Genomic DNA, 23,482 nt, shown 5'->3' with positions numbered 1-23,482 from the left:
CTGCCTGGCACACTGCTTGGGCAGAGGGGGCTTGGGGCAGAGGCCACTGGGCGGGGGGCCAAGAGCTGCTGCCTTTTGCCTCTGGAGGGGGCCCTGGGGGGGGAGGGGATTGTTTCTTTGAAGGGTGAAGGAAAGTGGGTCATTCCCAGACGAAAGAATCCCAAATATGCTGGGAAAAGCTGTTTTTTCCATGTCCTGCTCAGCTCCCTCCGTCCATCCCTCATCTCTCGCTCTCCTTCCCTCTCCTCCACTTCCCCCTTCCCTCTCTCCCCCGCGCCTCTGTCATCCACCCACTGCTCTGCCCCCAGCCCAGCCCTCTCCTCCGGTCTCCCCAGCCCTCTCGCTCAGGTCTGCTGGGCTCCAAGGAAGGCCACAGAAAGCAGGAGAATTTGATGTTGCAGAGACAGCAGGGACCGGACTGCCCCGGCGGGCCTTCCCTCCTGCCCCCCACATCCCTCCTGCCCCCCACATCCCTGATCATGCAGCACAGGCTGCTTAGCTCCTCCAGGTCTGGGCTCTCAGCCCCATGGCACATCAGTGCCTCCTCCCCTGGGCACCAGGCACCCCCATGGGCATGAGTGTGTCCCCCGGCCCCAAGGCTGGATCAGAACCGAGCACAAGGAGACTGGAGCGACGGGTCAGCCAACACCAGGAATGTGAAACCCGGGCAGGTGGCTCAAAAGAGCTGCCCCAGCCTCCCCCCTCCCTGTGCTCCCCAGTGTCGCGGGAGGGTCTCGCTGGGTTTGGGGGTTCAGGGGGATGCCAGCACAACCCACCTGACAACCCACTGCCTAGACCTCAGCACAACCGCCCCACCGACACAACCCACTGCCCAGACCCCAGCACAACACACCTGACAACCCACTGCCCAGACCCCAGCACAACACACCTGACAACCCACTGCTCAGACCCCAGCAAAACACCCCAACACAACCCACTGCCCAGACCCCAGCACAACCCCACGGGACATAACCCAACGTACAGACCCCAGCACAACACCTCAGACACAACCCACTGCCCAGACCACAGCACAACACCCCAACACAACCCACTGCATAGAGCCCAGCACAACCCCCCTGACACATCCCTCTGCCCAGACCCCAGCACAACCCCACTGGACACAACCCAACGTACAGACCCCAGCACAACACCCCTGACACAACCCTCTGCCCAGACCCCAACACAACCCCCTGCATAGAGCCCAGCACAACATGAACACTACCCCACAGACACAACACCTTGCACCGCCAGCAGCACACACCACACAAGACACCCCAAACGCACCAAACACACCCCGCTGTGTAGACCCACAAGCCCGACCCCCATCTCCTTTCTCAGTCACTGTGGCCCACGCTGCCGTCCTGCCGGTCACTCAGGCCTGTAACCAGCGTGTCATCTGGGATCCAGTCCTCCCTCCGGGGCCTCCCACCCAGGCTGCTTGTCTCCAACTCCAAGGCTCTTCACCACCCGGCCCCACCGACCCGTCAGCCCTTATTCAGTGTCGAGATGTTGACTCCTGCCTCTGACTGGCCCACTCGTTCCACCTCCAGACAAGCCCCTTTGTGCTTTCGCCCCGGCCGCCCCTCACGCGGGGCAGGCGCTCCCCGTAACCATCCACAACAGCCTCTCAATCCCGCCCCCAAACCTTCCTTTGCCCCGAGGCCTACACAAAGCTAGACAGCGGACATGCCCATCTGTCTGTCTGTCCCTGTTGTCTCGCGCTGGGCACCGTGGGAGAATTGCCCGTCGTCACCCCCCAGCAGAAAGCGACAGGCATTGCACAGACAGAACAACACCCACACCCGCCACAAAGATACACACCGACACTGTCCCCACACAGCCCACCACCAACCCACGAGACAGGCACTGCATAAACACAACCCCTGCATGCTCCACTCCCGTACACACACTGCAGACCACAGGCCAGATAGGTATGTAAGGGCGCACACACACACACACACACACACACACACACACACACACACACACACACACACACACACACACACACACACACACACACACACACACACACACACACACACCCCTACCTACCACCAGGCAGATGCACTCCTCCACAGGGACACCTTAGTCTGGGGCTGCATCCTTGCTGAGCGTAACTCCCCAGAGCTGCCTAGCCCGGGCAGGCCACGGTACAGACGACGGCCCTGCCAAGGCACGGCCTAGCGTGGGCATCGGGCGCTCGGCTCTTGCTCCAGGGAGCCAGAGGAAAGGCGAGCAGCACAGGCAGACAGAGAGACGGAGGCAGCTGTGGAGGAAAAGGCTCTTGGGCATCCACGGGGCTGCGAATGGGATGGCGCCTGGGCCGCGAGAGCCTCTCCCCAACAGAGAACGGGCTCCTCATGCGGCCCCGGTGCTCTGACAACTACAGGGAGAGAAACCGGCCAGGTGCCACACCTGAGCTCACAAAGACCAGGCCGTGCCACCGGCTTCGCAGTCACCAGGGCTCCTGGGTCCCGCTGAGTGGGCAGCGCCCTGAGGGAGAGGTGGCAGTTCGAGTTGCTGCTTCCCCAGGGGTGCAGGGGATGGGAGGCTGGCGAGATGAAGTGGGTGATGGAGGGAGAGGGAATGGAAGGGTCTGAGGGTCCCATCAGCGCAGCATCCAGGTGGTGAAGTGGGGTGGGGTGGGGTGGTGGGAAAGTGAAATCTATACACCCCCTCCGCCCCTACACCTGCCTTCACTGACACACACGCACCCCAGCCCCTCCATGTCCACACACATGGCCCACCGCACACAAACATACATCCGGCCCACTGGCTACTCACACAGAGACACGCGCTCCTCTCTGGGACACTCCTCACACGCTATCCACTCCTTCTAGACCCCCCCACTCTCTGCACACCAACACACACGTGTGCCAGTCACATATACCGCCTCCTCTCCACACACCGCTCTCTGCACCCTTTACACACACACACACACACACACACACACACACACACGAACATCTGGGTGTGATGTAACTTGGAGGGCCCCAAGCCGAAACCCTGCATCCCAACACGCTTGCAGCACAGCCGAGGACCCACACGTTACAAAACCCCCTCTGGCCCCGCGGAAACACCGCCCCTGCCTGACCACCTGCTTCTGACACTGATCGCCCGACCCGCTGGAATTGCTCCCTGCGTTCACCGCAGCGACCAGTTCCTTTGCTCACTCTTACGGCGTCATTTAGTAATTAATGTGACTCAGAAATTAAGAGCTAATGTAGAGGGTTAAGAAACATATTTATGGAGAGTTTAAAAAAGGAGAGAAAAATACAGGGAGGGATGAAGAGAAAGAGAGAGAGAGCGAGAAAGAGAGAGAGTGACAGCAAGTACAGAAGCAAGAATGAAGCCCCCACTTCCCATCACTGCGGTGGCAGGGGGGGGGTATCCCTGGAACTGCCCCTCCCCCGAGGCTGGGTTGATTAGAGGGCCAGCATGGTCCATGTAGGCACTCAGCCTTGCTGGCTTCCACTCCCCTCTCCCCAGTTCATTCCAGCACAATCTCGGCGTTCCAGATGAATTGCCAGCTGGTTCTGAGCCGCAGCTTAATGCCGACTGCAGGCGAAACTCATGCTACTCAATTTAGACAGACAAAATCCATTAGCCTTTATGGGGGGACCTCTGACTGCTTGCCACGGAGAGGGCTTGGGTCATGGTCATGTGGCCCCTGAACCAAGCATCTGATGGGTGGGGGGATGAGCACCCAACATAGCCCCCCTGAGTTCCTAAAGAGCCCAGCCCCAAATCTGTCCCAGCTGAGTGTCACAACCGAGAGCGCTATGGAGAACCCAGCCCTACGAAAAGGAGGCAGGAAGGGACACAGAGGAGCCAAGCCGCGTGTAGCGAAGCAGCAGCAGCTTGGATTTCCTGAACAAAATCTTTTATGAAACCTAGATGAAAAGTCCCGAGGTGGCAAAGATCAAAGCAGCTTCCATAAGCCGCTGCCCTCTTTTCTCACTCAAGGTGATTAAATACCGGTGCAGGCTACACTGCTGGTTGCAACATTGCGCTTATCATCTGTCATCTTTTCCAGGGCCTTTTTAGCCAGTGGGAAGACAACCACTCACACAGGTACCTCACAACCGTGTCCCCCAACTGGGCTTGCTGAAGAGGAAAGGTTAAAAACACTGGGAGTGTTTAGTCCTGAGAACAGAAGACTGAGGAGGGACCTGAGAAGTCTTCAAATCTGTTAAGGGCTGTTCTAAAGAGGCCGGTGATCAATTGTTCTCCATGACCACCGAAGGCAGGACAAGAAGCAATGGGCTTAATCTACAGCCAGGAGCGTTAGGGTGGATATTAGGGAAAAGTTTCTAACTCTCAGGGGAGTGAAGCTCTGGAGCAGGCTCCCAAGGGAGGTGTGGAAGCCCCGGCACGGGAGGTTTTTAAGAGCAGGTTGGACAAACCCCTGTCAGGGCTGGTCGAGGTTGACTTGGTCCTGCCTCAGCGCAGGAGGCTGGACTAGACGACCTCTTAAGGGTCCTTCCAGACCCTACAGTTCTAAGAGTCTATGAATTAACTCGTCCCTGGCTGGTGCAATGGAAACGTTGGCCGAGTTTCTCCACTGGGAATCTCCTGGAAGTTCCCCACAGCCCCGTCCGATTTTCTTTATCGAAGGGACATATCCGGGGGCCCGTTCCAGGAGCATCTGAGCGGCCCACAATCTTTAATGCTTTTATCCTTACAACACCCCTGGCCCTTTGTTATCGACGGGGACCAGAAGCACAGAGAGGCTCTGCCCAAAGCCACAGAGGAAGTCTGTGGCAGAGCAGGGATGTGAAGCTGGGTCTCCAAATCCTAAGCTAGTGTGCCGACCCCTGGATCATCCTTCCTTCCTCATCCAGCCGTCCTGCTGCCTTGCGGATCAGCGGGAGCAAGGAAGCCAGTGAGTGATATTTTCTCATTAGAACCCAAAGATAGCTCAGCGCTCAGCTGCTTTGCGCTTGTTTCTTGTCTGAAATGCAATCAGATCGGGATGTACAGAGTGTTGGAAAATCAATTGAAATACTCTGGAGTCTGAAACAGACGGCTTAGCTCCGCCCCCCGCCCCGGCTTCATTCCCCTCTGCAAGAGCCGAACCTCCTGGGGGAGAAAGGCTCCCTCGGTGTCCCGCCGGAGCCATTCAGCCAACTGGCTGCAGCTCTCTGGAAACAAGAGCAATTTCACCGGGCAAATCTGGGGGTGCCCCGAACTCAGGGTACGGGGGAAGCGGAAGGAACTGAACCCAGGGCACTTGGCTGCTGTCCAGTTGCTGTAATTAACAAGTAAGCAACAATTTAATTGATTAGTCAATTTCATGTAACCAGCGAGCTGAGACTCCGGTTAAATCAAAACGCCTTCTCCCGCCCTGTGTCCTATGCAGAAGAAGCCATCAAGGGTGAAATTGCACAACAGCCCCTGAAATACCATGCTGTGACCCCCCCACACACACCCCCTGCAGCCCTTCCCTGGGGGAGAGAAGGAGGATGCAGGAGTATGTGTGTGTGCAGGGGGGGGAGAGACGGACCCACCTAAAAAGTTCTTGCAACTCAACTGTAATGGGGCATTGGGCAGAGAGATTTTAGGGATGGACAGATGTCCATCTCCCCGGGCCTGTCTTTGGGACTCCTCTAACACAGCAGAAGGCACATGCTTAGAGACAGGCTGCATCCACACTGTGCACTTCACCAGGGCCGGCTCCAGGCACCAGCCGAGCAAGCTCGTGCTGGGGGCGGCAGATTCTACGGGCCGGCCTTCCCTCAAATCCGCTTCGGCCGCCCCGCAGGTTTTTTGTCTTTTTTCTTCTTGGTTCGCTGCTCCGGCCGCCCGGTAGGGGGCGGCGGTGCGGAGGAGGGGAGCGCCCTGCTGGGAGCGGGCTGCACCCTCCGTCTGCCCCAGCTGGTGCCAGGTCTGCAGCAAGCCTGGCAGGGCAGCCTGCGTCCTTCCCTCCCCGCTAACCGGAGCGGCGCGGAGCCCTCCCGGCAGGCAGCGTGGCGGAAGCCCTGGCCGCCCCCCATCTCTCTCCCCCCTAGTCCCTCCCCCCGCTGCCCAGGGAGTCCCCCGTACCCGCGCTCCGGCTGCCCTGCACGGGTTTTTTTTGCTCTGCTGCTCCGGCCGCCTCGCAGGTTTCCTTTTTTTTTTTTTTTTGCTTGGGGCGGCAAAAAAGCCAGAGCCGGCCCTGCCCAGCACCAAGAGCTAATTCTGGCACCTTTGTTACTGCCCAGCGCCAGCATCCTCCCTCCCGTGGAGATCTGCACGCAGGCCGCCTTGCGCTGCGCCCTGTCACCCGGGCACCTCCTCTGCTGTTAACAGCCGCCCTTCCCTTCACTCCCACCCCCCTGCCTTCCCCTCCCCCTCCAGTGTCTCCCCGACTGTACAGTGCGGCGCCCCGAGCCCTCCTCCCCTGCCACGCGGGGCCGTTAATGATACAGGCGCCCATGACGGGCAGCGAGAAGGGACCGGCGTAATTAGAAATTAAAAGCCGCCTTTTCTCACAAAAGGGGTCTCTAATAAGGACTCCGGGCAATCAGCCAACTGAACGCCGAGTCGATAGTTCATCCCCCTCGCGAGATGGGCGCCTTCCCAGCTGGGCAAAGCCAGACCTGGCCACTCACCTCCCGAAAAGGGCCTGCCGGCTCCTAACAAGCAGCAGGCGGGGGCTCCCACCCCCGCCGCCCCCAGGCACTAGGAATGACCCGAGAGGGGAGGGACAGATGGGCTGATTATGAATATTATTGGTGAGAGCATTGTGATTAATAGACCATTTCGATTTCCTCATCCCCTGCCCACCATCGATTAGTCTGGTATCATTTGGGACAGTCGCTGTATGGGATGATGTCACCAAGACACACGCAGCCACACTGCCAGAGTGGGTCAGCCCCAGAGACCTTCTATTCCTGTATCCTGTGTCCAATATGACCAGGAGCAGCTGTTTCAGGGAAGGTGTGAGAACCCTGTAGGAGGCAGTTATGGGATAATCTAGGGGAAAATCTCCTTATCCCATTAGTTAGAGGTTGGCATGTGTCCTGGAGCAGAAAGGTTCATATCCTTTCAAATGCTCTTACGTCTTCGTTTTTTATGCTTTACTCTCGTAGCTCTGGATGGTCTCACCACCAATATAAAGGTTCAGTCCCCTTGTTGGAATTCTGCTAAGCTCCTGGCTGGAACGGGATCTTGTGGCAATGAGTTCCGCAGGCCAACTGTGCGCCGGGTTAAAAAGCTATTTTCTTTGATCACTCTAGGCCCAGCTTTTCCAATGCTGCTCATCCAACGTTGGACGCTTCAAAAGGAGGTTTTTAGAACGCGCTGAGCATCTGCCCTTCTGAAAATTAGGCCCCTTTATGGGCTCTGAAGCTGGGCACCCAAAATCACTAGCCGCTTTCGGAAATCCTGAGCCCTTCTTTTTCCCTTTCCTGTGCAATGGGGTTCCGAGCCCTTCCCTTGGGGAGATGAGGCTACAGCCTCCTTCAGCTCAGCATCAGGATGTTTTTCCCTGTAATACTCACGGGAAGGGAAGGTGGTCCAGGGGGTAGGAGAGCTCCCAGAACTAGGGAAACCCAGGTTCAAGCCCCTGCTCTGCCACAGACTGTCTCTGTGACTTTGGGCAAGTCACTCATGGTATGCTGACTTGCTGTGGGGTTTTAAATGCCACCCCTACCCATCCTCCACTCTTGAAGCCCTTACGGCTGCATTGATTCAGAGCTGGCATGCCCGTATGGGTCAGTATATGTTGGACAGTGACCCATTCCCCCTACTCAACTACCCTGCAGGGTGGAAGTAGCAAAGGCACTGGGGCCTGGCCTAAAGTTGATAGTCCCCCACTGTGCCTCAGTTTCCCTTGTGTAACATGGGGATGATAACACTGCCCTACATCACATGATGAATACATTGTGAGGTGCTCAGATACTAGTTGCAGGGGCCATAACCACGCTAGAGGATCAGATTCATTTCACTCAGGCTACTAGGCTTTCATTTCAAATTGCCGATCCTCTTTAATGTTTTATAAAGGGGGAATTACGAGCCTTCAGATGGAGGGTGACACGGTGCGGTATATTTTTAAAGACCATTTTGATGTACCCCGGGCTGTAAAAGAAACTGAATTATTCTCCAAAGCGTCCAGGGTTGACTTTAAACATAAAAACATGTGAATGAATCCTGGGTGGAATTCACAACGCCGCTCGCAGAGAAATAAAAAAATATGGCGCCTCATTTGCATGCCAATTATTTCCCCCTTTGTTATCACGACCGCATCTCAAAGTTTAAGTAACAACTTAAAAAGCGATTGCCTGGTACCAGGTCTGACCTGCCTTGTTTTCATCTTCTGTCTCTTTGCAAATTCCATGCAATTCAGGATGTGATTTTTTTTCCCTCAAAGAAACAGCTTCAGCTGCTCTTTTTTTAAAAAAAAAATTTCCATTAAAAAAAAAATAACTGACAGGTGCCTGGACATCATAAGCAATTCTGCAATAACAAAGCAGAGCCCATCTGCTCTGTGCAACCTGACAATGGTAAACTAGGACTCAGAACACAGATCTTCCAAGCAACAGGACGCAGAGTGCAGCTTTCCTTGAGCTATTCTAGGACAAGAAACCAGGATGCAGGGCCCAGAATTTAGGAGCAACCCTACCATAACAATCCAGCAAAGTGGAAGAAGAAACAAAATGAGAATTGGGGAATATAAAGAGATTTCAGACAGATGTTTCCCAGGGCTTATTATTCTGATGATGATCAAAAAACAAGTGAAAACATGTAGCTTCTTAATAGTGCGAGATGCTCGGATGGCATCTGTAGAAATACAAAAGCTGCCCCAGAAATAACTCGGTGCCAAACCGTTGAGTCCTTGCCAGCTCATGAGTGTTTCCACGTGATGCTCAAATAGCAAACATCTGGAGCTGGGAAAAGTTCAGCCTTTTCCCACTGCTTCTGGGGGCTATGGAGCCTTTTGTCTCTGGGTCACCAGTTCAAACCCACCTTGGGCATGAATGCCAGTGGTATCTGGTGGCTGCCTGGAGTGTGGAGCTGTTCTCAGTCTGGTATCTAGCAGGTCCCATCCGCTTTTAATACAATCATGGGACTAGAAGGGACCTCGAGAGGTCATCTAGTCTGGTCCCCTGCACTCAGGGCAGGACTACGGATTATCTAGACCAGTGGTCCCCAAACTTTTTGGCCGGCGGGCGCCAGCCGAAGGATCACAGCGGCGGCAGAGCACCCGCCGAAATGCCGCGGCGGCGACACCTCCCGATGACGCCACTTGCCGTCAACAAGCAACGTCATCGAGAGGCGTCCCCGCCGAAATTCGGGAGCGACGCCTCTTGATGATGTCATTTGTCGACGGCTAGTGGCCTCAGCGAGAGGCGTCCCCGCCGAAATTCGGGGGTGACGCCTCTCGATGACATCACTTGTCAGCGACAAGCGGCTTCATCGAGAGGTGTCCCTGTCGCGGCATTTCGGCGGGTGCTCTCCTGGGGGCCAAGACGCGGGGGGCACCGCGTTGGGGACCACTGATCTATACCATCCCCGACAGGTGTTTGTCCAACCTGCTCTTAAAAATCTCCAATGACGGAGATTCCGCAACCTCCCTGGGCAATTTATTCCAGTGCTTAACCACCCTGACAGCTAGGAAGTTTTTCCTAATGTCCAACCTAAACCTCCCTTGCTGCAATTTAAGCCCATTGCTTCTTGTCCTATCCTCAGACGTTAAGAAGAACCATTTTCCTCCCTCCGCTTTGTAAAAACCTTTTATGTACTTGAAAACAGTTCTTATGTCCCCTCTCAGTCTTCTCTTTTCCAGACTAAACACACCCAATTTTTTCAAATCCTCCCCAATAGATCATGTTTTCTAGACCTTTCATCATTTTTGTTGCTCTTCTCTGGACTTCTTCCAATTTGTCCACATCTTTCCTGAAATGTGACGCCCAGAACTGGACACAGCTGAGGCCTAAGCAGTGCAGAGTAGAGCAGAAGAATTACTTCTCGTGTCTTGCTTACAACGCTCCTGCTAATACAGCCCAGAACGATGGTTGCTTTTTTTTGCACCAGTGTTACACTGTTGCTTCATATTTAGCTTGTGATCCACTATGGTCTCTGTTTCGGTACAGTACCCAGCAGCCTCTGTCACAGGGCAAGCGGCTGATGGGGCCTGTTAGCCAGGAGGCCAAGATCCAAAGGAGCTGGAGAGGCTGAATTCCCCTCTCACACCCGGAAGGGGGAGTTTCGGGATTTAGAACTCAGGACCGCCTGGCGCCCAGCCCTCTGCTCAGATCACTGCCCCACCTGTGGGTCTGGCTCTGCCCAGCCTGTGGGGCGTGAGCACCGAGGCACCCTGATGGGGGATGCTTTGGGAGGCCGGGCGGCCCCAGCAGCAGTCACAAGGACAGAGTTGAGCAAGTGGGAGCAACGCCCCGTCAAAGCACCAGTGCCAGGAGCTCGGGGACAGTCTCCACAGGGGAAGGCACCTGCCGGCTCAGAGCGAGGTGGAGCAGAGCTGCTGCCTGTTGGAAAGATGCTTCTTCATTAAAGCAGCTATTGAAGCAGTGCTGGTGTCAGCTGTCCTGGGTGGGGAGCTGCAGATGTGTGAGTCTCAGGGAGCTGCCAGTTGTGCTGCTGTGAGTGCAGGCGGGCTCGCACACACGCTCACACACTTCCCTGCACACACGCTCACACTCATGCATGTAGGCACACATACACACACACGTGCACATTCACATGCATGCACATAAACTCTCGCTCAGACACATTTGCACCCCTCCACATGCATATTCTCTCACCCACTCACCCACATATACCTGCATTGACATGCACGTTCATGCACAAGCACTTTCTCCCACACACACATTTGCACAAATGCACACACTGTCACAGATGCGTACACACCCACGTGCACCTACAATTATGCACATTTCACAATTGCGTGCACACACCTACATGCCCCCCCCCGCTTACATTCACGTGCACAAACTCACGCATTCTCATGCACACACACACCTGCTCCCAGGTGCACACAGCATGTGCACTCCTGCTCACATTTGCACATGGACCCCCTCCCCCCCGCACACATACATTGTCTCAGACAGTCCAGGGAAAGACGCTCTGCAAAACTGCCCAGTCCCTTTGAGCAGCCAAAGGGGGCAGGGAGGTCCAGGAAAGCACTGGGTCTCGGCACTAATGGCTGGCGGCATCTCTTCCCCGTGTCTTTACCAGACTCCTCTCCCTGCCCTTTGAAATCGGCTTGACAAACAGGCTGCATGGCTCATTAGTGGCTGCGGTTCGGGAGGGAGGGAAGCGGATGGATTTCGAAGCACCCGGAGAAGAAAGGAGCTGAGGAGATGAAGGGAGCCTTGGCCCCGGGGCCCTGATCCTGTGTTCTCCCTGTGCGATGGGGGAGGGGGCTCGGATCAGGCACAGTCAGCTGGCCGAGCACCTGCACTGGGGAGATGGGGTCATGCACACCCAGGGGTGCATCAGCACCCAGAGGGGTGTCTCGCCGGGGCAAACAGCCTTCTAGGGAACAACCACCCCCTCCACCAACACACACAACGCAACACCCACCCCCTACCCACCTCAGCTCAACATGTTCACCCCACCCACCTGAGTACACACAACCTCCCCACCCCTGGCCCAATATACACAACCCCCACTCCAGCCCAATACCTACTCAACCCTCCCAACCCAATATACACAACCCTCCCACAACACACCCCTCGATACACCTACAAAAACATAACACAACGCCCATGCCTCACACGCCACACACCCACTCCATCCAAAACAACACAAACACCCACACATGACTTAATTCCTCCCATAACACAACACCCATGCCTCATTTAGCCTCATGCAACACACACACACACACACACAATTCAAATGGACACAAACACCCTTCATGCCTCACATACCACATCTCACGCAAAACACCCCACACCTTCCACACAGCCTCCGCTGCCCTCTTACATAATGCAACCCACTAGCAATGAGTCACTCCTTCTCCAGTTCCCTCTTCCCTCTCACGTCTGATCCACCCCCTTTAGTACCTGACAGGTAGTGCTATCCTTTACACACACACACACACACACACACACACACACACACACACACACACACACACACAGCTCAAATTCCAGACCAGAGGGAGGGTGGGTGGGTGCGTGTGAAATTGACATTGCAATGGAAGGTTCCTGCAATGGAGGGAGGCCCCTGGAGAGCTGTGCACAGAGAGGGGGCAGGTTCCTGTCCAAACCTGCCCTCCCCAGGGGGTACACAGGTGGATCTCTCTCGACTGGGGCAATTGCTCTCAGCTCACCACGGCTTGGCCATCCCCGGAGGCCAGAGCCTGATCTGCCCAGGCAAGGCACTTCCAAGGTGCAGGGGGCAGGATGGCTCCGGGTCATGGTGAGGCAGCTTTGCGCTGCTACGTCACTGGTCCCAGCCCAGCCCCAGGAGAACTCTGCTCCCCTCTGACGGCTGTCGGGTGACCCGTGGAAATGGAGCTGTGCAGCTCTCAGCTGGCCCCCCGTAGCCATGTCACACAAAGCACCGGGCAGAGGGATTTCAAGACACCCTGCTGCCAGCTTTCCCCGGGCACGTGAGCAACGCAGGTTGCGTGTGCGAGACGCCCACCCTGCTTAGAGCCTCCTCTCGTCTCCTCCGCCATGGGATCCGGACTGGCACTCCCACGGCATCTCCCCTCGCCCCAGACGTTGCCGTGGGTGGGAGGGGGCTTTACGGTTGCTCCAACAGCCCCTAGCCAAGATTAGGGCCCCACTGCCGGCTGCTGTGCGCACACACAGGGAGAGAGAAGAGCTCAGAGTCTGAGCAGACAAAGGAAGGATGGCTGAGCCCATGTTACAGATGGGAACTGCGGTACGAGGGGGTTAAGTGACTTGCCCAGGGTGACCCAGCAAATGGGTGGCTGAGCTAGGGATCAAGCCCAGGTCTCCTTAACCCCAACCCCCCCCTTCCTCCCTAGAGAGGCGCTCAGAGACCAGAGCTGTAACCACGTGGGAAGGTGCGACTGTGCGTGCGAATGCAGATGTGTACGTGCACGTGTGTGTGGGTGTGAGAGAGAGAGACTGAATGACACGAGGCACGTCCTCACTAGGGACTGGAGATTTAGTGCCCAATGACTCCCCCTAGCACCGCACTAGGGCATTGGGGTCAGCTCTGACTCACAGGGCAGAGCGCCCCCTACTGAGCCAGCCACAGCACTGCCCGCAGCACGGCGCCCTCCCTAGCACTGAGATCAGCCCGGACTCCCAGACCCAAAGCCAGACGCCATCGCCACCCTGCTTAGCACATGAGATCCAGCCAGAAGAGAGCCAGGCTTGGCACATGCGCCGCTGAGCGACGCCAGGAGGTGTGGAGCCAGGGAGGGTAAACACGGGTAGGTGTGTGAATAAACAGAACCAGCGCGGAGCTGGGGGCTTGCAATTGCAAGGCGTCAGGGGAAGAATGTAGCCAGGAGCATGAAGGGCTGGGGGGACAGAGCCGCCTCGGCTTGAAAGGCACCCAAGCATCGGTCTCGTCGCTCACCACCCCCTCCGCTTTTGGAAAGCCAGCCAGGAACACCACACTCGGCTGCCTGCCGAATCAAGGACTGGCAGCTCGGTTAATTTCTAAATCAGAGGGCCGGGGGATCTAAGAGGCGGAGGAAAGGCGGGGGTGCGTGTGGGGGGCGGTGGGGGTTCTGTTGACAGGGAAATCAGCCTTTAATTAATGAGCTTGTTAGAAGGGTCTGAGATGGCAGACAGATACCTCGCTGCTATTCAGCGATCTGTCAGGGAGTCCCATCAGCCATGAGGCAGCCAGTTCCTCCTCCGGCTGATTAGATCTGCGGGGTGGAGGAGAAACTCTCTAACCGTCCTTATCAGGGGCAGGAAGAGATGGATGAAAGAGACTGCCTGGGTCTGCAGCATCGATCCCCCCAAGCTTAGCTGACCAGCTGCTGAGAACAGGCCATGCGGGAAGCAGATCCGACTACACTCAGGGATTCTCATCTCACAGTAGCTGAAAACTGGAATAACCTAGAAGTCATTAACTGAGGGCTCGTCTACACGGATCGTTACTGTGTGGCAAGGCAGGGTATGAATCTACAGCGCGCTAGCTTGCCATGCACAAACGCCCCGTGTGGTCACTGCTCCACGCACCAAAAAGCCCAGCATGCACTTTGGTTAATGCTACATGTCAAGGACTGTGCGTTACTCCGGATTTACACCAGTATAACTGAGATCAGCCGACCCACACGGCCTTGCGGTTTGTCTTTGCATGTGTGGGCTTGTGATTTGTGGTGCTGGTGGTCATTTACACATACATACGCTCTTTAAGTGTGCAAGAGGTGGGTGTCCTGATGCGTTTGTGCACACTCAGACATTTGGGGGGGGGGCACATGGGTGCGTTCTGTGGTTGCAGCTTAAAAGCACCAAGTGCACACTGTGGGTGTGCTCAATGCACGCTTGTGAGCTCAGGTAGTATATTTGGGTTTTGGATGCACACTCGTCTACTGTGTCTGTTTAATATCCTGTGCATGCTTGTGCACTCTGTGCATGTGTTTTGTGCATATTCCATGTGTGGGTGTATTCTCGACAGTGGACGCACACAGTCTATGGCTGTATTGTGGGTACAACTTGTGCATTTTGTGGGCGTCTTGTGTGTGCAGGCATGCGATTTACACGAACGGTCTGTGCACAGGTGCACTTCATCGACCTTTTCCACACACTAAAGTATTTCAGTGGTATCTGGCAGGTGCACTGGGTGTGCTCCGGTGCACTTTGGTGGGTGTAATCCAGGCACGGGTGCGTATTTTGGTGGTGGATGGTGAGTGTATTCCACGCACACACGCACATTTGGAAGGGCAATGGCAGGTGGACTCTCCCTGCACGTATCCATTTCTGTGGTCGTTGCGTAAGTCATGTCCCGCTCCATCACCTGGCCAAGTTGTTCCCATCCCCAGTGATTTCCATGAGCACCGGAACCATGTGGATCAGCACCACGTTTGGTAATGACCCAGCACAGGAGAGGAACAGACGGGGCTGGGTTAACCCGAGGCAAACACACGCCTTGGGGCCCGGCCTTCTAATACGGAGGAGGAGAGATGGAAGGAAAGAAACCGAAAGAAGGGAAAAAATACCCGTCAGTGATGTTCCCTCCCCGACACGTCCCTGCAGTAAAATCCCATCCCAGGCAGCAGGCCCTGCTCTCTCCTCGGCTCTGTCGGGGATGGCAAAGTGAGCCACAGCCGGAACTGATCTGTCCACGACCGACAGAACTTCACCCACTGAGCGAGTGGCCTCGTAAGCCCGTGTGTCAGGTTGAAAGGCTGCTCAAATCGGGCCCGGCCACCCCTCCATCACGACAGGGGTGGGCAGGGGCCGAGAAGCCCCCTATTCACCCGTCCGTCTGTCCACTGCCCGCCCTCCCGTTTTCACTGGCGTTCTCTGGCTGCCTGCCGCACGATTTGCAGGGCACCCGCAGAGACCAGGGCAAGAGGGAGCTGCCCCCTCCACCAGTTCAGAGTGGGGCCCAGCAGTCTGGGAAAGACACCAAACCTTTCGGAGCTGATAGAGATACGGCAACAGCAGGTGAGCACAGCTTTAATGTCTCTTCCGCACCCGGCTCCTTGCAGCCCCTGCCCTGCCCTCCTCTCTCACCCCCTCCCCCAACACACACGTGTGTGCATAATCAAAACAACCACACATGTCCATTCTCTCATACACCCCCACACACACCTTTCTACACACATGCATGCACGCACACAACAGGCACAACCCTCTCTCTCACACTCAGACCCCTTTCCAGGCAATGCCCTCACACGGACAACCTGGCCATTCTCAGATCAGCCATGCATCAGCTACATCCTTCCACCCGCACAGCCAGTGGTGGCGTTACCTGTCTTACAGTCACAGCGTGGGGCCCTGCCCAAACTCGGGCACTGCACAGACGCCCAGCAAGAATCACCACCAAGCTCATGTCTAGCTCAGCTGGGCCGAAAGGAAGGATTCTTAGCCCCACTGCAGCGGGGAACAGAGGCTAAGTGATGTGACCAAGGTCACTCAGGGAGCTGGGAACTGAGCCCAGGTCTCCTGACTCCTAGCCCAAGGCCGTAGCCGCAAGGCGACCCTTCGCTGTTAGATGGCCAATGCAGAGTGGGGTTAGGGCCATGCACCACCCAAGCCCCACTCCCATGACCATGTCGCTGGCTTGTTACCCCCTGCAGGGAACCTGTCTGTCCCTCTCTCCTGACTTCTCTGGCTGCCCTCTGCTCGGCGAGTCCCTCCTGGCTCCCAGCCAGGCCATGGGAGCGGCTACGGGTGGGAAAGGACTGGAGGTGCGGGCTGGCTCCCCGCAGCTGCCGTGGCGAGCTGCTCCGCCACGTCCGAGCTGGACAGCCACCTGCTCCCCCAGCCCTGAGACCAGGTCTTTACCTGGGCCGTTGTTTTAAAAAGCCATTATCAGCTTAATTGCAATAATTAAAGGCTCGGTGTCTCCCCCCAGGGTGGCCATTCCCGGCTTTTGCCACCTGTGCTGAATTACTGGCCCCTCTCAATGGGCCCCCCAGGAGAAATTGCAGCCGCCTTTTCATTTACCTGCAGCCTTTTACTTGCTGCCTGAGACTCCTCGTTACCCAAACGAGAGTTCCTGCTCGGAATTAGTGTGCACTTACATCTCCTCCTCTCTCGCCTCCCCCCACCTCCTTCCTTCCCAGCATCACTTCTCCCCGCATCCTTCCTTCCGTCTCTGGCCCCATTCTTCCGCTGTTCTTCATTTCCCGCCTGGCTTAAGGCTGCCTGGCAAGGTGCCGGCGGAGTTTTTCGCACACGGAAAGAGCCGAGCCGTGCGTGTACAGGAATGTGCGCACAACAGGCCTGCACCACGCCTGGAAAACTCAGGACACACCCGTGAAGGGGGACCCGCGGGCACAGCGCATCTCCCCGGCGCACGCAGCAGGCACCAGCTAAGCGGACACGTGTGCACAGGAGGCACCTCACAGAGCGCTGCCCAAATGCACAAGCGCACAGAGTGCCCGGGTGCACGCCGAGCACACCAGGATTTGCACGAGCGTGCGTGCACAACACGCTCACACGGCGCCAGCCAGACACTCGGGAATGGGGAGGACAGGCCAGAAGAACTCCCCAACGTGTACGGAGCAAGGGTCGTGCGCTGAACACACCGGCCAAGCGGGAGGGTGCACACTTGGTAGCTGGCGCTGAATCAGCTGCCCCCCTTCGTCCTGGGAGGCTCCCTGGGGGTACGCAGGGTTGGGAGGCACCTCGCTCCCATGCACCCATAGCGTGAGGACGTCTTGTCATTGCCTGCTGTGGATCATCCCCTCACTCCACCAGCCTCTGGTGACACCCACACGGCCTCCCAGGCCTGCCTCTCTCTGTCCAGCTGCACCCCAATCCCCAAGCCCTCCAAGCATCCCGCCCCGCTCCACCGGACACTCACAGAGCCCTCACATCCACCGCTCCCGAAGAACAGGACACGCCAGCAGACCCGGGATCACCACTCCGCGTCACAGCCAGCCCGCAGATCTATTTAGAGTGAAAACAAGCATCCATTTCTTATCAACCACCAGGGATTCCAAGAGGGGAAAGTCGCAATAGTGGGAACAAATGGTTCCATAGAAAACAAAACAACAACAGGCTTCTCAGAGCCTTCATTTAACTCCCAAGCCCTTCCCCGGTCTCCTCCAGGATAGCTCCCCACGTCCTTCTCCCAGCGTTTTCAGCCGGACAGCTAAGATCCCCCTGTCATAAGATCAAGCCCCCGGCAGCCTGTCTTCACAGATGGAAGGATGCAGGGGCGGCGGAGGGGTCATATGCACCCTAGATATACCAGATCTCTACCTGAAAACCAGGGGTCCCCCTCACCACAGCTCTGCCACCTCTTCCTATTAATTTCCTTCCTTAGTCTCATCGCTTAAAGCACTAGGCAATGCTGCCTTTTGGAACACAGAAGCCTCCACACTGGGTCCAGCATCCCACCTTCAGCACTAGCCCCCGCTGATGCTTCAGAGGGAGATAGGCTCTTTCCTCCTCCCCATATAGCCCCGTGGCAATGCTGTCGGGGCAGACGGGAGCACAGATTCCTTCCTGACCACTCCCCCACAGCGGCCTGCCCGAGCCCTGAAGCATGCGGTTTGACTACCCTTATCAGTACCTTGGCTCACACAGCCACAAAATGTTATTAACGGTCATAAAAATTACCCAGCTGGGTTTTAAAGCCCAACCACCCATCACCTCCCTCCTTCCTGCTGCAGCTCCCAATGGCTGGCCAACCCCCACCCCACTGCCTCCTCCTCCTCCATGTTCAAGGCGGATCTTTATCCACTCACATGCCTCCCACCCTCCTGCACCGCAGCGATCCGGTGACCTTGCAAATGAGCCTTTTGTGTGCGTCTGTGTCGGTAGCGTCCTCCAGTCTGGGTAAATCATGTCTCCCTCCAACAACCCGGCGCGTGCACAGTGCTCCATGGGCTCTGCTTAATTAGATCGCTCCTATCCACCCCGTCAGAGCCGCCAGCCCAGCAAACCCCTGGGATTTCCCCCCAGCCCTTTATTAACCAGGGAACCGCGATGTCTAGGAGACTCAGTATCAGCCCTAACACGATTTCTTTTGATCTGGCTGTGAAGTCTGTGCAGGTTTTTTCTTTTTTTTTTTGCTTCTCTCTTCCAGCAAGCACAACCCCAAACCATGGCTTGTCTCCACCAGCAAAATGCTGCAAATCAAAAGACAACCCCACCGTATTCACAGAGCAGCCTGCAGGGGCTAGCCTTTAGGAACAACCCTACCATAACAAACCAACGTGGGGGTCCCGCCCCCTGCCCCATGTAACCCTGTATCATCAATCAGGATGCAGAGTGAGCAACTCTGCCCATAACAGGCTGGCGTGGGGTGCCCTGCCCTGCTGAGCAAACCCATAACAATAGCTCCGGTTGCAAGGCAAAGATCTTCCCCACAGTGCGCTCAGCTTTACCCTCCCAGGGAATCCTACAGTGTCAGATCAGACCGGACCTGGCTGCAAAGGCCTCCATGGGAGCTGCCCAGACCTCATCATACTTAGCTCAGGAGAACCACGGGAACCTGCAACCCACCGGGGAGCCTGAAACCGCCGTCTCGTCTAGCGCCCCCTAGCTGTGCTCTGGGGAGGGAACCGGGGGGAGGTCAGCGAGGACGTCCGGTCTCATGTCCGTCCCCAGGAGCCACTGCAAATTACAAGCAGAACAACAGCCCAGAGCCGGGCGGGAGGGGCGGTAACGTCATCTGGGCCCGGGGAAAGCCCCCACGGTCCCCCAGGGGGTGTCCTGTGAGGCTCCTGCAATGGCTGGGCTGGGAATAAGGGCCCCGCTTTGCTGCAGGAGAATGGGACGGAGAGGGGTAACGTGAGCCTCGAGCGAGGACGTTAATGCCTCGGATTGTCTAGGCGAAGAAAGGAGAGAATGTGAAAAGGGGCCAGAGGGGAAGGGAAGGGAGAAGAGAGAGAGAGAAAGAAGAGCTGAGAAAAAACAGCCTGTGACTGGCCGAACCCAGCTGGAAAGAGGGACCTATTCCCGGCTTGACTGGGTCCCGAAGACAACTGGGGGGAGATGGGTCAGGGATGGGGTTCGTTCGTGTCAGGGATGGCAAGCCAATGCAAGGAGCCCTGCCGCTCCTCGGGGGAGCGTTCTGCAGGTCGCCCCAAGCGCGAGGGAGGTAGGCAGGGAATGGACGTGCTCCGACCTCCCCTAGTCCCCTCCATCCGAGGATCTGAAAGCACCCGGCAGGCAGCCACTAGTGAAGGGCCTGGATCCCACAAGGATAACGGGAGTGGGGGGTGCACAGAACCCCACGGGATTGGCGTGAGGAGAGTCACGATCCCCCAAGCAAGGCAGGCAAGTATCATTAGCCCCATGGTAGAGGTAGGTAAACTGAGGCCCGGCCCGGGGAAATGACTTATCCAAGGTCAGTCAGTGAGTCAGCGACAGAGCTGGCAGCAATGCTCTCTCCACTAGACCACGCTGTCTCTGCAGCCACCACGAGCCTCTCTAGGAAGGAACGACAGAGGGTTGGTGTTCCCTGGAAGGGCAACGTACATGGGGGAAAGCCTGCATTGGAAAGAGCACGGGGTGTCAGATACAGCCCCACTGACTCCCATGGCGATCCCATGGGAAGGATCTAGCCTGGAATCTCAACTCCTGTCACATCACCTGTTCCTCCAGGGCAGGCCCAGCCTCTGCCCATCTAGGTCTCCTCCCACCTCCCCGTCAGAGCTGAGCACCCACCAGTGAGTGCTGTGCAAAGACAATATGTGCTGCAGGACAGTGTGGTCTAGTGGACAGAGCACCAGGTGGAGACCTGGGTTCTATCCTCAGCTTTGCCACCGACCGGGGGGCACCTTGAGCAAAACACTTCCTTGCTGCGTGCCTCAGTTTCCCCCTCCTACCCTTTGGCTGTTTAGGTAGCTGTTTGGCACAGGGACTCTCTCACACTCTGTGTCCGGGCAGTGCTAACACCATGGGCCCGGATCTCAGCTGGGACCTCTGCCTGCTTCTGAACTAGACGCCAGTGAATTCCCTTCTAGCTGGTGAGGGATGGTGCTTCTGGGCCGGGCCTGGACCCCGCTGGGAGAGCTTGGCACGCAATGGCCAGGGAGGGGAAAAGCCAAAGGAAGGAGAGTTTCCAGCCCAGCTCTTCTGTCTCCTGTGTGGAGCCAGGGTCCCCAGCATTGCACCGTCTGGTCTCCCCCTTCAAATGGGGAAACCCGAGACCGGGCCCCACAGCTGCCCTGAGCCCCGGCTCCTGCATGTGCGCTCCGAGTCCGGCCCAGCCGGGGGGCCGTCGGAACCCACCGCGCGGGACCAACGGAGCAGGTGCTGGACACCGCGAAGGAGCCGTTACCAAGGCGATTTGCAAAGCTGGCTAGAAATAATGGAACTTACCAGGCTAATTCCCTGGTTGGCTTTGAAAATCAGTGTGTGTGTGTGTGTGTGCTTGTGTCTACAGCTGTGTGTGTGTCTCTCTCTAGCTGTGTGTGTGTCTAGTTGTGTGTGTGTGTGTCTCTCTCTAGCTGTGTGTGTCTCTAGCTGTGTGGGTGTGTGCTTGTGTCTACAGCTGTGCGTGTGTGTCTCTCTCTAGCTGTGTGTGTCTCTAGCTGTGTGTGTGTCTCTCTCTAGCTGTGTGTGTCTAGCTGTGTGTGTGTCTCTTTGTCTAGCTCTGTGTGTGTCTAGCTGTGTGTCTCTCTCTAGCTGTGTGTCTCTCTCTCTAGCTGTGTGTGTGTCTAGCTGTGTGTCTCTCTCTCTAGCTGTGTGTGTGTGTCTCTCTCTAGCTGTGTGTGTGTCTAGCTGTGAGTGTGTCTCTCTCTAGCTGTGTGTGTGTCTAGCTGTGTGTGTTTCTCTCTAGCTGTGTGTGTCTCTCTCTAGCTATGTGTGTGTGTCTAGCTGTGAGTGTGTCTAGCTGTGAGTGTGTGTCTCTCTCTAGCTGTGTGTGTCTCTCTCTAGCTGTGTCTCTCTCTAGCTGTGTGTGTCTAGCTGTGTGTGTCTCTCTCTAGCTGTGTGTGTGTCTAGCTGTGTGTCTCTCTCTCTCTAGATGTGTGTGTGTCTAGCTGTGAGTGTGTCTCTCTCTAGCTGTGTGTGTGTCTAGCTGTGTGTGTCTCTCTCTAGCTGTGTGTGTGTCTAGCTGTGTGTGTGTGTGTCTAGCTGTGTGTGTTTCTCTCTAGCTGTGTGTCTCTCTCTCTAGCTGTGTTTGTGTCTAGCTGTGTGTGTTTGTCTCTCTCTAGCTGTGTGTGTCTCTCTCTAGCTGTGTGTGTCTAGCTGTGTGTGTGTGTCTAGCTGTGAGTGTATCTCTCTCTAGCTGTGTGTGTGTCTAGCTGTGTGTGTGTCTCTCTCTAGCTGTGAGTGTGTGTCTCTCTCTAGCTGTGTGTGTGTCTAGCTGTGTGTCTCTCTCTAGCTGTGTCTCTCTCTAGCTGTGAGTGTGTCTCTCTCTAGCTGTGTGTGTGTGTGTAGCTGTGTGAGTGTGTCTAGCTGTGAGTGTGTCTCTCTCTAGCTGTGTGTGTGTGTCTAGCTGTGTGTGTGTCTAGCTCTGTGTGTGTGTGTGTGTCTAGCTCTGTGTGTGTGTGTGTGTGTGTGTGTACGCCGTGTGCTTGGGGTACTTTTGAGGGAGATGTGCCACCTAAGCAGGTGCTCCATACACTGGCCCAGTTAACCCTTTTGGCTGCTCCCTTCCACTCCTGCCATTTTCTGGCTGCCCAGCAAGAGACGTTGCCAAAGAGTCGGCCCCCAAAGCCGGGGGTGACATCGGCGGGGCCACCCCGGCCCCTTTTAGGTGTCTCTGGTCAGGCGCCCGACAACCAAAGCCCCCCAGATCAGTGGTCACTTGTGTCAAACGTTGCACACACACCCCCCCCCGCGCACACACACCTCACTAAGGTCTCCACCACTGGGGGGACATCGGCACCCACATTTCAGCAGCTCCAATTCCGCCCTGCCAAGGTCGCTGTGGCGCACACACCAGCAGGGGGGCAACCTTGGGGGGGGCAGAGACCCCCCCATCAGCCCTGCTCAGCGCCGTGATCCGCCCCCAGCTGGAGCGGAAGGGGCTCTTTGCTGAGGTTAGCTAGGCCGGCGCCAAGTATCAATTAGCTGACACGGTGTTTAGCAGTGACACTAATTAACTGGGGGGTGTTTAACGGGGCCTGCTTGGCTTGCCCGCTCCTTATTGAGTTCCCATTGAATTCCGATCGGGAGTTGTGCCGCTTCTCCCCGTTAGCTGGCCATGGGCAGAGAGCACTGGCGGCCTCGTTACCGCGCCCCCCCCCCCCCCACGCACGCCCCTCCACGGGCCCTAGCAGGGAGGCATGGGGAGAGGAGGAAGTGGGGAGGGACGGGGACGGGTGAGAGGGGATGAGCAACTGGGCCCTGGGGCTGGCCCCGCAGCAGAGGGACCCGTCACTCTGCCCCATAGGCCACCTCTGCCTCGCTGTAACCGGAGCCCGGCACACCCGGTCTAAATGGCTCAATGACAGGAGCCCTCGGCGCCTGGCCACCTCTCTTGGCAAACCCCCTCGCGAGGCGGGACGGCGGCTGTGCTGAGATCCCGGCTTGGGGCTGGGTCCCCGGGAACTGCCTCCAGCCCTGGCCTCTGCCGCTCTACTGTGCGGCTCCTGATCCCAACAGGAGCCAGAGACATGATACTACCAGCCCTGGAGCGATTCCAGGGCAAACATCTCCTCGCCCTGGAAATGCACTTTTCACCCACCGGGACCCCGAAATGCCTTACAAACAGTGGAATCACCTCACCGCCATCAGTGGAATGCAGCCACCTCTGGGGTGGAGTACGGCAACTGCTTAACAGTGGCACAACAACAGTGTGCAGCAGGGCTAATTCTCCCAACTACATACCCGGGGCCTGGGCCAGCCTCGTTCTATCAGGCCAGCACGGCACTGTCCTCACCCGCACTGTCTGTGCATACACGCAACCTAGGGCAAGTCACTGCCCTATTCTGTGCCTCAGTTTCCCCATCTGTGAA

General features: G+C 56.8%; 1 protein-coding gene across 2 annotated transcripts in view; it reads right to left on the bottom strand.

Moving 5' to 3' along the window:
* SEMA6B (semaphorin 6B) overlaps positions 1–23,482 on the bottom strand; it is a 92,403-nt gene that overhangs the window by 37,645 nt on the left and 31,276 nt on the right. The gene's annotated exons all lie outside the window — the stretch shown is intronic.

This window comes from Mauremys reevesii, linkage group 26 (assembly GCF_016161935.1).
Source record: "Mauremys reevesii isolate NIE-2019 linkage group 26, ASM1616193v1, whole genome shotgun sequence".
Lineage (NCBI taxonomy): Eukaryota > Metazoa > Chordata > Testudines > Geoemydidae > Mauremys > Mauremys reevesii.
This window is presented reverse-complemented; position numbering and strand designations above follow the sequence as displayed.